Genomic DNA, 12971 nt, shown 5'->3' with positions numbered 1-12971 from the left:
GTGGTGCACGCAGGGGACAGGGGCGAGTGAAGAGAGTGTCCGGGGCTAGTGGGGAAGGTGACCTTTCAGAAGGAGTGCCCATCTACCCAGTGTCAGGTGCTGGCCTGAGTCCTCTGTAGGGAGACAGCATGAGGGATGCGCAAGGGAAGGCAGCAATGAGACTCTAGGATGGGGCCAGAGAAGACAACAGCGAATTTCTTTTCCAATTTTATTTTATTTTACTTTATTTTATTTTTTAAAGGTTTTATTTATTTGACAGAGAGAGAGCACAAGTAGGCAGAGGGGCAGGCAGAGGGAGAGGGAGAAGCAAGCTCCCCAGTGAGCAGGGAGCCCGATGTGGGGCTCGATCCCAGGACCCTGCGGTCATGACCTGAGCTGAAGGCAGATACTTAACTGACTGAGCCACCCCGGCACCCCTCTTTTTCAATTTCAAGTGTGTTGCACTTTTGATGGAATATACATAATCCTTATGAAATCTCGAAAAGTAAAAAAGACAAATGAAATTCTCCTTAGTTACTGTGAAGAGCGCTGCAGTGAATGTGGGAATGCAGATTATCTCCTTGAGATCTTGATTTCAATTCTTTTGGATATATACACAGAGGGGGGTTGCTGAGTTTTATGGGGGTTTTATTTTTAATTTTTAAAGGAAAATCCATACTGTTTTCCTTAGGGACTGTACCATTTTACATTCTCACCAAGAGTGTATGAGAGTTCCCGTTTCTCCACATCCTTGCCAACACATGTTATCTCTTGTGTTTTGGCCTTTTTTGGGTCAATATCCAACCTGGAAGGTGTGAGGTGATGGTTTGCTTTGCATTTTCCTGATGATTTGTGATGTTGAGCACCTTTTTGTATACCTGGTGGCCATTTGTATTTTTTTTTTTTAAGGATTTTAAAAATTTATTTATTTGACAGAGAGAGACACAGCGAGAGAGGGAACACAAGCAGGGGGAGTGGGAGAGGGAGAAGCAGGCTTCCCGCTGAGCAGGGAGACCTATGTGGGGTTTGATCCCGGGACCCCGAGATCATGACCTGAGCCGAAGGAAGATGCTTAACCATCTGAGCCACCCAGGGGCCCCTCTTTTTTTTTTAAGTAAGCTCTATGTGGGGCTTGAACTCATGACCCCAAGATCAAGAGTCACTTGCTTTACCAAATGAGCCAGCCAGGTGCCCCTGGATATCTTTTTTTTTTTTTTTTTTTGAGAAATGTCTATTCAAATCCGTTTCCCTTTTTAAATTGGGTCATTTGGTTTCCTTATGCTTTTGAGTTGTAGGAGTTTATTAAATATTTTGGATATTAATCTCTTATCAGACAAATGGTTTGCAACTATTTTCTCCATTCTGTAGGTTGCCTTGTCACTCTTGTGATGGTTTCCTTTGCTGGGCAGGTGTTTTGTAGCTTGATATAGTCCCACTTGCTTATTCACAATATCCCAGATATGGAAACAACCCAAATGTCCATTAATGGATTAATGGATAAAGAACATGCGGTATATACACACAAGGGAATATTATTCAGTCTTGAAAAAGAAGGAAATCCTATCATTTGTGACAACATGGATGAACCTTGAAAACATTACACTAAGTGAAATGAGCCAGTTTCAAAAAGACAAACACTGTACGAGTCCCCTCATATGGAGCATCTAAAATTTTTTAGAGTATATCTAACTCTGTGAATATGCATGGAAGGCAGATGCCAGGTCAGGAGAAAAGGATTTGACTAGAAGCCCAAACCCAGATGGAAACTCCCCTTGCAAAACAAGGAAACTGGACCCTTATCTTACACCATATACAACAATCAACCCAACATGGATCGAAGACTTGAACATAAGACTGGAAACCATGAAACTCTTAGAAGAAAATATAGGGGGTAACCTCCTTGACATTGGTCTTGGTGATGATTTTTTGGATTTGACCCCAAAAGCAACAGAAACAAAAATACATAAGCTGGACTATATTAAACTAAAAAGCTTCTGCACGGCAAAGGAAGCCACCAACAAAATGAAGAGGCAATCTATAGAATGGGAGAAAATGTTTGCAAACCCTATATCCAAGAAGGGGTTAATACCCCAACTATATAAGGAACTCATACAACTCAACTCAGCAGAAAAACAAATAACTAAAAAAAAAAAATGGGAAAGACATCTTTTCATGTGTCTGTTGACCATCTGTATGTCTTCTTTGGAAAAATGTCTATTCAGATCCTCTGCCCATTTTTATTTTTACTTTTTTTAAAGATTTTATTTATTTATTCAACAGAGAGAGCGAGAGAGCACAAGCAGGGGGAACAGTAGAGGGAGAGGGAGAAGCAGGCTCCCCGCCAAGCAGGGAGCCCGATGTGGGGCTCGATCCCAGGACCCTGGGATCATGACCGGAGCCGAAGGCAGACACTTAACCATCTGAGCTACGCAGGCGCCCCTCCTCTGCCCATTTTTAATCACATTATTATTTTGGGGGGTGGTGGTGGATGCTGAGTTATATAAGTACTTTACATGTTTTGCATATTAACCCCTTATTGGATGTATCATTTGCAAATATCTTCTCTTATTCAGCAGGTTGCCTTTTGGTTTTCTTGATGGTTTCCTTTGCTGTGCATAAGCTTTTCATTTTGATGTAGTCCCAACAGTTGATTTTTGTTTTCATTTCCTTTGCCTTAGGAGACATAACTAGAGAAATGTTGCTACGGTCGCTGTCAGAGAAATTATTGCCTGTCGAATCACTATGTCTTACACCTGAAACTAATGTAACATTGTGTGCCAACTATAATAAAAATAAAATGGCAAAAGGATCTGAACAGACATTTTTCCAAAGAAGACATACAAATGGCCAACAGGGTCAATGAAAAGGTGCTCAGAGTCATCAGGGAAATGCAAATCAAAACCACAATGAGATATCGCTTTACACCCATTAGGATGTCCGTTACCAAAAAGACAAAGGATAGCAAATGCTGGTGGCAGTCTTGTGAAGAGAGAAAGTAAATCGGTTCAGCCACTCTGGAAAACAGTATGGAGGTTCCTCAAAAAGTTAAAAATAGAACTATCAGAAGATCCAGCAATCCCACTTCTGGGTATATATCCAAAGGAAACAAAATCACTATATTGACGATGTATCTGCATTTGCATGTTCATTACAACGTTCTCTGCAGTAGCCAGGGTACGGAGAGAGCCATGTGTCCACACATGGATGAATGGAGAAAAAAAATGTGGTATAGATACATAAAGGGAATATTATTCAGCCTTAAAAAAGAAGGGAATCCTGCCATTTGCAACAATATGAATGAACTTTGAGGGCATTATTCTAAGTGAAATCAGCCAGACAGAGAAAGACAAATACTACTGCAAGGCATCACTTATACCTAGAATCTTTACAAACTAACAATTGAACTCATAGGAACCAGGAATAGAATGGTGGTTGCTGGGGCTAGGGGGGCAGGGAAATAGGAAAAGGCTGTTAAAGGGGGTCTACATTTTCAATTATAAGATGAATAAGGTCTGAGGATCTACGGCATGACATGGTGACTATAGTTGCCAATACTGTATTGTATCATTGAAATTTGCTAAGAGCGTAGAACCCAAGTGTACACACACACACACCCACACACACACACACACACACACACACACACATAGTAAGTATGTGAGGTTGATAGACTTGTTAACCATATATTTGACATTGACAAAATAGTTTCATACATCCTATTGTCCATATTGCAATTTTATCAAATGACTTCAGATACCTTTTCCCCCACTCTCTACAGTACAAGACCTACTCTACTTTTAATCACTAAGTGTCTTTTGTTTTCTTTAGTCTGGAGTATTTCCGTAGCTTTTTGGTGTCAATTCTGACATGGACATATTTTAATAATACACACCTCTCTCCCCATTTTTTAAAAGAAGATTGCATGATTTAGATTAATCTTATGTCACTCATAATTTGATTCAGTTTATTCACTGTTAGTTGAAAGGCTACGTGGGTGATCCTGAACCTTTGCCAGCTTTTGACAATTGGAGGTGAAGGGCGGTATCCAAAATGTGCTGCTTTGGCGTATTTTGAGCTAAAGACACCTAAAGAAACAGTAGGTAAAAGATTGACACCTCCCCCCTCCTTTTCTCCCTGGAATTAAACAATAAAACCCCTGTGAAAGATATCCTCCTTGTGCCAGGAGGAAAGAAACATTTTTATCACCAGAGACTGGGAGTCAAGGCTGAGAGAATGCTGTGCAAACAGACCTTGTTACAATAATTCTTATCTTTCCTTAGTTGCCCAGTATATTTTAGCTACTTTTCTACAATTGCTTTTCTTCAACCTAGTTAAACAGGCCTTAGGTTTTGCCACTTCTTTAGGTCTTCATTTCCTTATGAGAACTCCAAGGCCATGCAAAACATACATTGCATGAATCTATGGGGTTTTTTCCTTGTTAATCTGTCTCATGTAAATTTAATTCTCAGGCCCATCCAAAGACCCTAAGAGGGTAAACTTTTGCCTCCCCTACAGAGGCTCACAATATCCATCTGTCCTTCACAGTAGTTGGTAAAAAGAAAAAAAAAACTTTGGTAATAATTTTGATTGCCCAGTGAAGGTTTTATCCCCTATCTATAAGATATAACATCTTTTCACCCATAACTAATAAGAAGTGTGTGGAGGAGATACTTCAAGACAATAGAAACATCCTGCCCCTCAGTATAATTTCCCCTGAGTTCCCAATGTTTAAGATTCATGGATGATTCTTGCATGATCCATGTTTACCATGACGATGGCAGAATGATAATTTTCCAACACTAGCAATCTTTTCAATTTTACAAGTTGGCCCTTGGTATTGTCCTTTATGTGGGAGTCACTCCACATCTCCTGTCGATCAAACTATTATCTATCTATCATCTCATTTTATAATCATCAGTATTATTTTTATGTTCAAATTGTTCCAGCTGTAGTTACTACATGTCCCTTTAAGCTGGATGGCTTCCTTGTGACATACCAAATAGGTTTTTTTTTTCTTATAGTTTTTTACTTTTTCCCTGAAGAAAATGTTCCAGGGCTGTCTAGTACCTACTGTGATCTAGTCCCGAAATGAGCCACACTCTGCATTACTGAGCTGTGTCCCCCCCAATTCACGGTTGAAGCCCTAACCCCAGTGAGACTATATTTAAGGAGGTAATGAAGGTTAAGTGAGGTCAGAAGGGTGACCTTGCGGTGTCCTTGTAAGAAGAGGAAGAGACAGCCAATCTTTCTTTGTGCATGCACAGAGAAAAGGCCACGTGAGGACACAACAAGAAGGCAGTTGTCAGAAAGCCAGGAAGACAGTCTGCACCAGAAGACTCGATCCTGCGGGCCTCTTGAGCTAATAATCTTGACTTATTTGTGGGGAATATTAGAGACCACAATCTGGTCATTAGGTGCACTCATTGCCACTGGGGTGTGTTTGCGTGTCTTCCCTTAGAGTGGGCAGAACTAGGAAATACAGATGCATGTTCACACACATGTATACAAATATTCATGCATCTAAGCATATATGTATTTGTGTAGATGATTTGTAAAGATGTACATATCTGTACCAACTGCACATTTCTTTAGATTTGTATAGTTGTACATGCATATACATATGTGTGTACCTTTTTAACATAAGAGTCATACAAATATATTTTTTTTGAAGATTTTATCTATTTCCTTGAGAGAGAGTGAGTGAGAGAGCAAGAGTGGGGAGGGGGCAGAGGGAGGGGGAGAAGCAGCTTCCCCGCTGAGCAGGAAGCTGGACGCAGGGCTCGATCCCAGGATCCTGAGATCATGACCTGAGCTGAATGCAGCCACTTAACCGATTGAACCAGCCAGGCGCCCCTGGCCTGGTGTTTCTGATCTACAGACCCAGGCACTGATCTACAGATCCAGAGTTGGTAGTTAACATACCAGGATCTGGAAACATCGGGACCACAGTGAACTTACTGCATGCAAGGTACAAACTCAGTTACATGGTACTGCCCACCTCAGGCACCCTATCGCTACAGCAGATGTCTCCAGATGCCCCAAGAGAAATCTGGGGTGCAGAGGGGATAATTATACCTTTCAATTCAATTGAAATTGAATTGAAATTCAATTTCAATTCCAAATTGAAAGGAATACAGATACTTTAAAAAAGTAAAGAGGGGCACCTGGGTGGCTCAGTTGTTGAGTGTCTGCCTTCGGCTCAGGTCATGATCCCAGGATCCTGGGATCGAGCCCCGCATCGGGCTCCCTACTCAGCGGGAAGCCTGCTTCTCCCTCTCCCACTCCCCCGCTTGTGTTCCCTCTCTCGCCGTCTTTCTCCCTGTTAAAAAAATAAATAAAATCTTAAAAAAAAAAGTAAAGAAACCAAGCCTTAGTAAAGTGTTGATTTATTAAATGCCATTGCAAATTTTAAAACCCTTATAAACCAAGGAAAACGAAACCAAACAGTGATGGAAATACTGCTACAGGCATAGTTCATTGCATTGCACTTTGTGGATATTGTGTTTTTTACACATTAAAGGTTTGTGGTAACTCTGCGTCAAAGCAAATCTAAGGACACCATTTTTCCAACAGCATTTGCTCACTTCGGGTCTCAGTGTCACATTTTGCTAATTCTTGCAATATTTCAAAACTTTTCACTATTTTCTTTGTTATGCTGATCTGCAATCTGTGGTTATGACTTGGTTGGAAGCTCAGATGATGGTTAGCATTCTCTGTCAATAAAGTATTTTTAAATTAAGGTATGTACCTTGTTTTTTATGATATAATGCTATTGCACACTTAATAGGCCATTGTATAACATGAACATAACTTTTATATGCACTGGGAAACCAAAAAAAAAAAAAAATTCATTTGACTCACTTTATTGCTGTGGTCTGGAACGGAACCTACAATATCTCCAAGGTATGCCTGTATATGTTCATTTTATTTTAATGCTGTGATTATTCATAGCCATGAAGTTACTGAATCACATTGCCAAGCATTTAACTAAAATTGCTGTTAAAACCTTGGCTAAATGATTTGTCAGTGATACCTCAATGAAGCCGGGGGAAACACAATTTTAAATTAAGAACTTTAAGTGTACCTCTAACGTCTATATTAAGGTGTGACAAAATCATACATTTCAAAATAACCATCTGGCGTTGGATGAATATCAAGGTGTTTCTCCTCTATGCACTCGCCCGCTTGAGTAAGTAAGCCCGTGTCCTGAATATGATCCACATAGATGAGGGTGAAGACTTGAATCTCCTCTTTGCCTGTGTTTGGCTGGTATCAGCCTCCCTGAGTTAGGATTCCTGAAGCGCCTCTTTCCGCCCTAGGGGGCCTCCTGGGTCCAGCAACATGCCTCGCAAAACTCCGTCTTACAGAATCTCATCCTGGGGCCCCGCAGAGCGCCGCGGCTCGCACCTGTCGGAGCCTCCCTCTGGAGCGCCACCTCGCGGTGGTTGGAGCTGCCGGCGCCTGCCGGGCACGACCTTGGCCGGGCCACCTGAGAGCCTGACGCACGCTCCTCTGGGACACAGTCTCCAAACCCTTTTTTCTCGACCACGACCCCGTCTCCCTCTTGGTCCCACACCGATCGCTGGCTGATGCTAACTACGGAGGTGCGAGGTGCCTGGGCCACTGCAACGGGGGGGAGGGGGGTTGCAGGGGCAGCCAGGGAGAGGGGAGCTGGTGAGTATCGGGGGGTGGGGGGGGCTCGGTAGGGGCCACCAGCGCCCCTGCTGGCTTCCTACAGGCCCTTCCTTTCTGAATTGGCCGCTGCCTCTAGGGGCTGCCCCAGTCTTCTTCTTGCTCCCCGACATCACTGCCGTCCAGATTCTGCAAAACTTCCCAGGGCAGCCTTGCCATCGACACCTCAAGGACCAGAGTCTGGATCCAGAGCTGCTCTGCCCTTCATTGAGGACGCCTGAATGCAGCTCCCTACCTGGACTTGGGGGTAAGGGGTGGGAACGTCCATGCAGCTGGGAGTTGCTCAGACTAGGGGGGGAGGTGTCTTTACTGCTTGGAAGGTGCTTGCGAGGAAGTTAGGAATTTTCTTGAGGCCTCTGGGAAGGGTTGAGTCCCTAGAAAATGGGAGGTGCTCCCTTAGGCCCAGGCCTCTCTCACAACTCGTAGAAAGGTCTGAGGTTGGTGAAGATGCCCTTCCTGCCTGATCTGTTCTAGGACGTGGACTGGGGCTTGCCTCCATTTCTCACCCTGAGAGTCTCTCACTGAGCCACTGGCTCTCTCTGGACCTCCTCAGGGAAGATGGACCTCCCGAGGAAATTCTGGTTCAAAGGCCCTGTGGTCAGAAGGGCTGGGGCAGCAGAGGATCACTGTGGGTAATTGGGCCTGTGTGGCCCAGGTCTGGATTGAAGACTGGACCAGCAGAGGCTATACTTCTTTCAAGGGTGGAGAGAACCCGGATGTCTCAGCACTGAGCACCCGAAAAGGAGGTGTCCTCAACCCCATCTACCAGAGTTTGGGTCTGGGAGGCAAGGTCCAGGGTCACGGAGGGTCTCCTGCTGTGCTGGATGGCGGACAAGTTCTGACCCTCTTAGAGCCATCCTGGAGTTGCTCGCCAGGCCTGGACCCTTTGGGGGAACCCCACTGCTGTGCAGAGAAGAGAGCTATCCCTGCCTCCACCTCAATCTTTCCCTTTCACTGCTTCTGGAATGGAAGTTTGTGCTAAGGATCCAACAAGAGGTAACAGCTAGCTAAAGGGAGTTGTGAAGCAAGCCACCACAGAAGTGGCAATAATAATAACAATAAATAAAAAATAATGGGGCGCCTGGGTGATTCAGTTGGTTAAGCGACTGCCTTCGGCTCAGGTCATGATCCCGGAGTCCCGGGATTGAGTCCCGCATCGGGCTCCCTGCTCGGCAGGGAGTCGGCTTCTCCCTCTGACCCTCCCTTCTTTCATGTGCTCTTGCTCTCTCTCTCTCTCTCTCTCAAATAAATAAATAAATAAATAAAACCTTTAAAAAAATAAAAAATAAATAAAAAATAAAGTAGTGGCTGAGAAACTGTTAGCTGATTAAGGTCCTCACCCATTCTGAGAATATCAGAGGGTTCTGAGAAGAACATGGCTTCTGCACTTTTGGGGAGAGCTTCACAAAGGAAAGGGCTGGAGGAGGCTTGCCCCGTAGTCCAGAACTAGTGAGAGAGGATTTAGCAGACCACCCGGACAGCTTGATACTTGTCCACAGGAGTTAGGAGTCTCAGTGGCTTGATGCATATTTTTGCTTTAAGAAACCTAAGGGGCAAGAGATGGTCAAGTAGAAAGAAGGCGCCCGCATACCATTGCGGGGGCGTTTTGGGGGGCAAGGGATGCAGGAGTTCTTCCCATGGTCTAGACACGATCTGTGTGCGTGGGGTCATTGAGAAGCTGTCCACAGGGCTGCCTGGAGGGCTTGACCAGATCTCCTAGAGGACAATCCTAGATGTTAATTCAACAAAGAGCAACCAGCTGAAATAAAAATACATTCAGTGGGGGCTAAGTAAAATGCAGGAGAGGGATCCTCAGCACTAAGGGGGGGGTCTCTCAAAATTCCAGGAGTCCGCAAGAATAGGGTCCCTGCTGATGACACAACCTATCACGTAGACTTTCCCTACCCTTGTTTCTCCTACTCCCTTGCCCTGACTCTGAAGGGATCAGAGACAGCGAGCGAGCCATGGGCAGAGAGATAGAAATACAGGAGCAGGAGGAAAGAAAAGCCCTCGCGGGAAACCATGTTCAGAGACTTGAACTACTGCACAGGGTGGACGCTGTAATCACCGTGACCCAAATAGTCGCGGGAACTGTCCCTCCCTCTCTCCCCTCCCCCGCCCCCTTTCGCTCCGTCCTCCCTGAGAAGAACTAGCAAACGGTAGGTATTTTAAGGAATGATAAGAAACAGAGTCACTTTACGATTTCATCTCACACTCGTGCTGGCTTAGAATGCCCTCCAAAGCAAACACTGGGTTCCATTTGTTTCCAAACCAAATTCCTTGGAGATAAAAAGCAGTTGGCTCAGGTTCTGTCCCGAGAACATCTCTTGGGCTAGAGAAGCAGCTCCTGAGGCTCAGGCTGGCTGGAGCTAAGGAAGCACCCTCACTGGGAGGGACAACGGGGCCACAAAATGTATCAAATGCTGTGTGTGCAAGGCGCTGCCATTTTTAATGTTTACTTTCCTTTTACTTATTTTTTTATTTTTTTAAGGTTTTATTTATTCGACAGGGAGAGAGCAAGCACAAGCGGGGGGGGGGGGGCGGTGCAGCAGAGGGAGAGGGAGAAGCAGGCTCTTCACTGAGCAGGGATCCCAAGGTAGGACTCGATCCCAGGACCCTGAGATCATGACCTGAGCCAAAGGCAGATGCTTAACCAACTGAGCCACCCAGGCATCCCACAAGTAGAGCTTTTAAAATCTGGTTTATAAATACACGAAAAGAGAATTTTATTAATTCACATAAGAAACTCGAAGGACATTATTAAAATTTTAAAACTAATAAAGTTTGCACGGAACTAATTCTTAGGCTGTAATACCTACACTATAGATTCTTTGAATGTAAAATTCTTTTTTTAATTTATTTTTTATTTTATTTATTTATTTTTTGAGTTTTTTTAATTTTTAAAATTTTTTAGGCTTTTTTAAAAATTATGTTATGTTAATCACCATACTGAATGTAAAATTCTTGAAAGGTGGAAGAATCTAAGGGATTCCCAAGTGTTTGTTTGACATCACATTAAAATGTTAATTAGAGGGCACCTGGGTGGCTCAGTTGGTTAAGCGACTGCCTTCGGCTCAGGTCATGATCCTGGAGTCCCGGGATCGAGTCCCGGGATCGAGGCCCCGGATCGAGTCCTGGGATCGAGTCCTGGGATCGAGTCCCGCATCGGGCTCCCTGCTCGGCAGGGAGTCTGCTTCTCCCTCTGACCCGCCCCCTGTCTCATGTGCTTTCTCTCTCTCTCATTCTCTCTCTCAAATAAATAAATAAATAAAATCTTTAAAAAAATAAATAAAATGTTAATTATAGGAGATTTAAGTGAATAGAAAGGTGTTTTCTGTCCTAGCCATTCAGGTAAGATCCATTTCAGACATTCAAGTTGAAACTCACACTGAAATGTGGGATCTCTAGTGTTTAGCACTTGGTTTCATGGTTGTTCACTAGTTCACAACAGCAAGGGAACAACACAGGAAAGGGAGAGAAAGATGTCACTGCTTCTAAACTCTGGAAATGGGGTTGAGAGCTATGCCCCCAACCTGTCCTCCAGGTAATCAATCTGAAACAGGATTTGCCCACCAGTGACTCGTGAGAGCAGGATGAAGCTGACTCACTGAGTCTGATTTCAGAGGAGAAAGAGGTAAAAGCAAGTTTCCTTTGCTTTTGCTTTTGTTTTGTTTTAAATTCTGCAGAGCCAGGAAAAGAGAATCATTCCCGCAGAAGAAAAACATACCACTGAAAAGGATGAAAGGGTTCAGATTTTTTTTTTTTCAGAAAAATAATATGAGGCGTCCCTTAAGATCTCACCTCTTTGAAATGAGGCGTGAAAAGCTTTATGGAGCAAGCAGCTGACTTTAAAAGAGAGGAGAATACAGCAGGAACTCAAAATGACAAGTGGCAGGATCATGATGCCCTCTATTTAAAGAGTTTTATTTATTTATTTGAGAGAGAGAGCGTGAGCAAGAGAACACAAGCAGGGGGAGCAGCAGAGGGAAAGGAAGAAGCTGACTCCCTGCTCAGCAGGGAGCCTGATGAGGGGCTCCATCCCAGGACTCTGAGATCATGACTTGAGCCAAAGGCGGATGCTTAACTGAACCACCCAGGGGCCGTACAATGCCCTCTATTCAAGGAGCAGGACTGAAATTGTAGAAAATGGAATCCCAGATGATGGACAAAGATATCCCCAAATTCAGGGAAAATGGGAGAGCACAGGAAGCAATTTGAGAGATTATAGATGCAGAGTACAGAGAAGCCTAATTATCCGTCCATTTGGTGGTAATTATCCACCATATGGGAGGGTAAATGACATTCCTGGAAAAAGTCTAGAACAAAAAGAACAGAAGCAAGAGTTTTCTTGCTTTTCTAAAATGGCCGAGTGATAAATACTCTTTTAGAACTCTTTCAGTTTCCTCCATTCCTGGGCTTATGTCCTGTTCTTCATGGCTTTAAGGCTGTGAGCAATGCAATTTCCTATCAGATTTTGGATCATAGGCTAACCAATCTCATAGGTGAAAAACAGCTCATTGACGTTGTAATCCGCATTGTTTTAATTATGAGAGTTGTTTCTTTTCATATGTTTCAAAACAATGTACATTTGTTTTCTGTACCTGTTTTCTATTGTGTGGTTGGTCTTTAAAAAAAAATTGCTCTTCTGGTGGCAAGTTTTGTGACTGGGATGGGGTGGGCGAGCGGTACCGGGAGATGGGCAGGGTCCCCTGTCGGGAGGGGAGTCCCCACCGAGGTGCCCAAGCTCCAGGAAGGGCCTTCTGGTGTTGCCCAAATCAGCGCCCCCGGCTAGGAAAACGACACCGCCAGTCCCCTGATGGGCTTTTTTTCTTTGGCTTCTCTGGGGCACGGGAGTCGGGAGCCCGAAATTGGAAAACGGGTAGCCGTGACCCCGACGTGACTTGAACACGCAACCTTCTGATCTGGAGTCAGACGCGCTACCATTGCGCCACGAGGTCACCGGACAAGAACGACTTTTGATCTTTTAAGGCTCTTCCATCCTACACCCCCCTCCCCCCCCACCCCGGCGCGTCCCTGCGTCACTCCTGCGCTTTCCGAGGGAGCCACAGGGCGGACGGCTGCCCCCCGCGAGGGCCGGGGCTCCTCGCCGCAGGGCCGGTGCCCAGGCGCCGCCGCCGCCACCACCTGCCGGACGCGGCGCTCGGCCTCCGCGGGGGACGGTTGGGCTCCAGGCCCGGCGCGGCGGCCCCGGGGGCCCTGGAGCCGCCCAGGCTGCTATCTCCGGGGGCCGCCGGCGATGGGGACCCGGCAGGGACCCGGTCCCCGGGAGGCCGGCAGCT

The 12971-nt window shown here is 45.0% G+C and overlaps 1 non-coding gene across 1 annotated transcript; it reads right to left on the bottom strand.

Moving 5' to 3' along the window:
* Positions 1-12557: 12557 nt before the first annotated feature.
* Positions 12558-12629, bottom strand: TRNAW-CCA. Its single transcript has one exon. It is a non-coding gene; the product is annotated as a tRNA-Trp (tRNA).
* Positions 12630-12971: the final 342 nt, after the last annotated feature.

This window comes from Zalophus californianus, chromosome 16 (genome assembly GCF_009762305.2).
Source record: "Zalophus californianus isolate mZalCal1 chromosome 16, mZalCal1.pri.v2, whole genome shotgun sequence".
In the NCBI taxonomy this organism is placed as follows: Eukaryota; Metazoa; Chordata; class Mammalia; order Carnivora; family Otariidae; genus Zalophus; species Zalophus californianus.
Note: the sequence above shows the minus strand (reverse complement) of the source record. Positions and strands in the feature narration are given on the sequence as shown.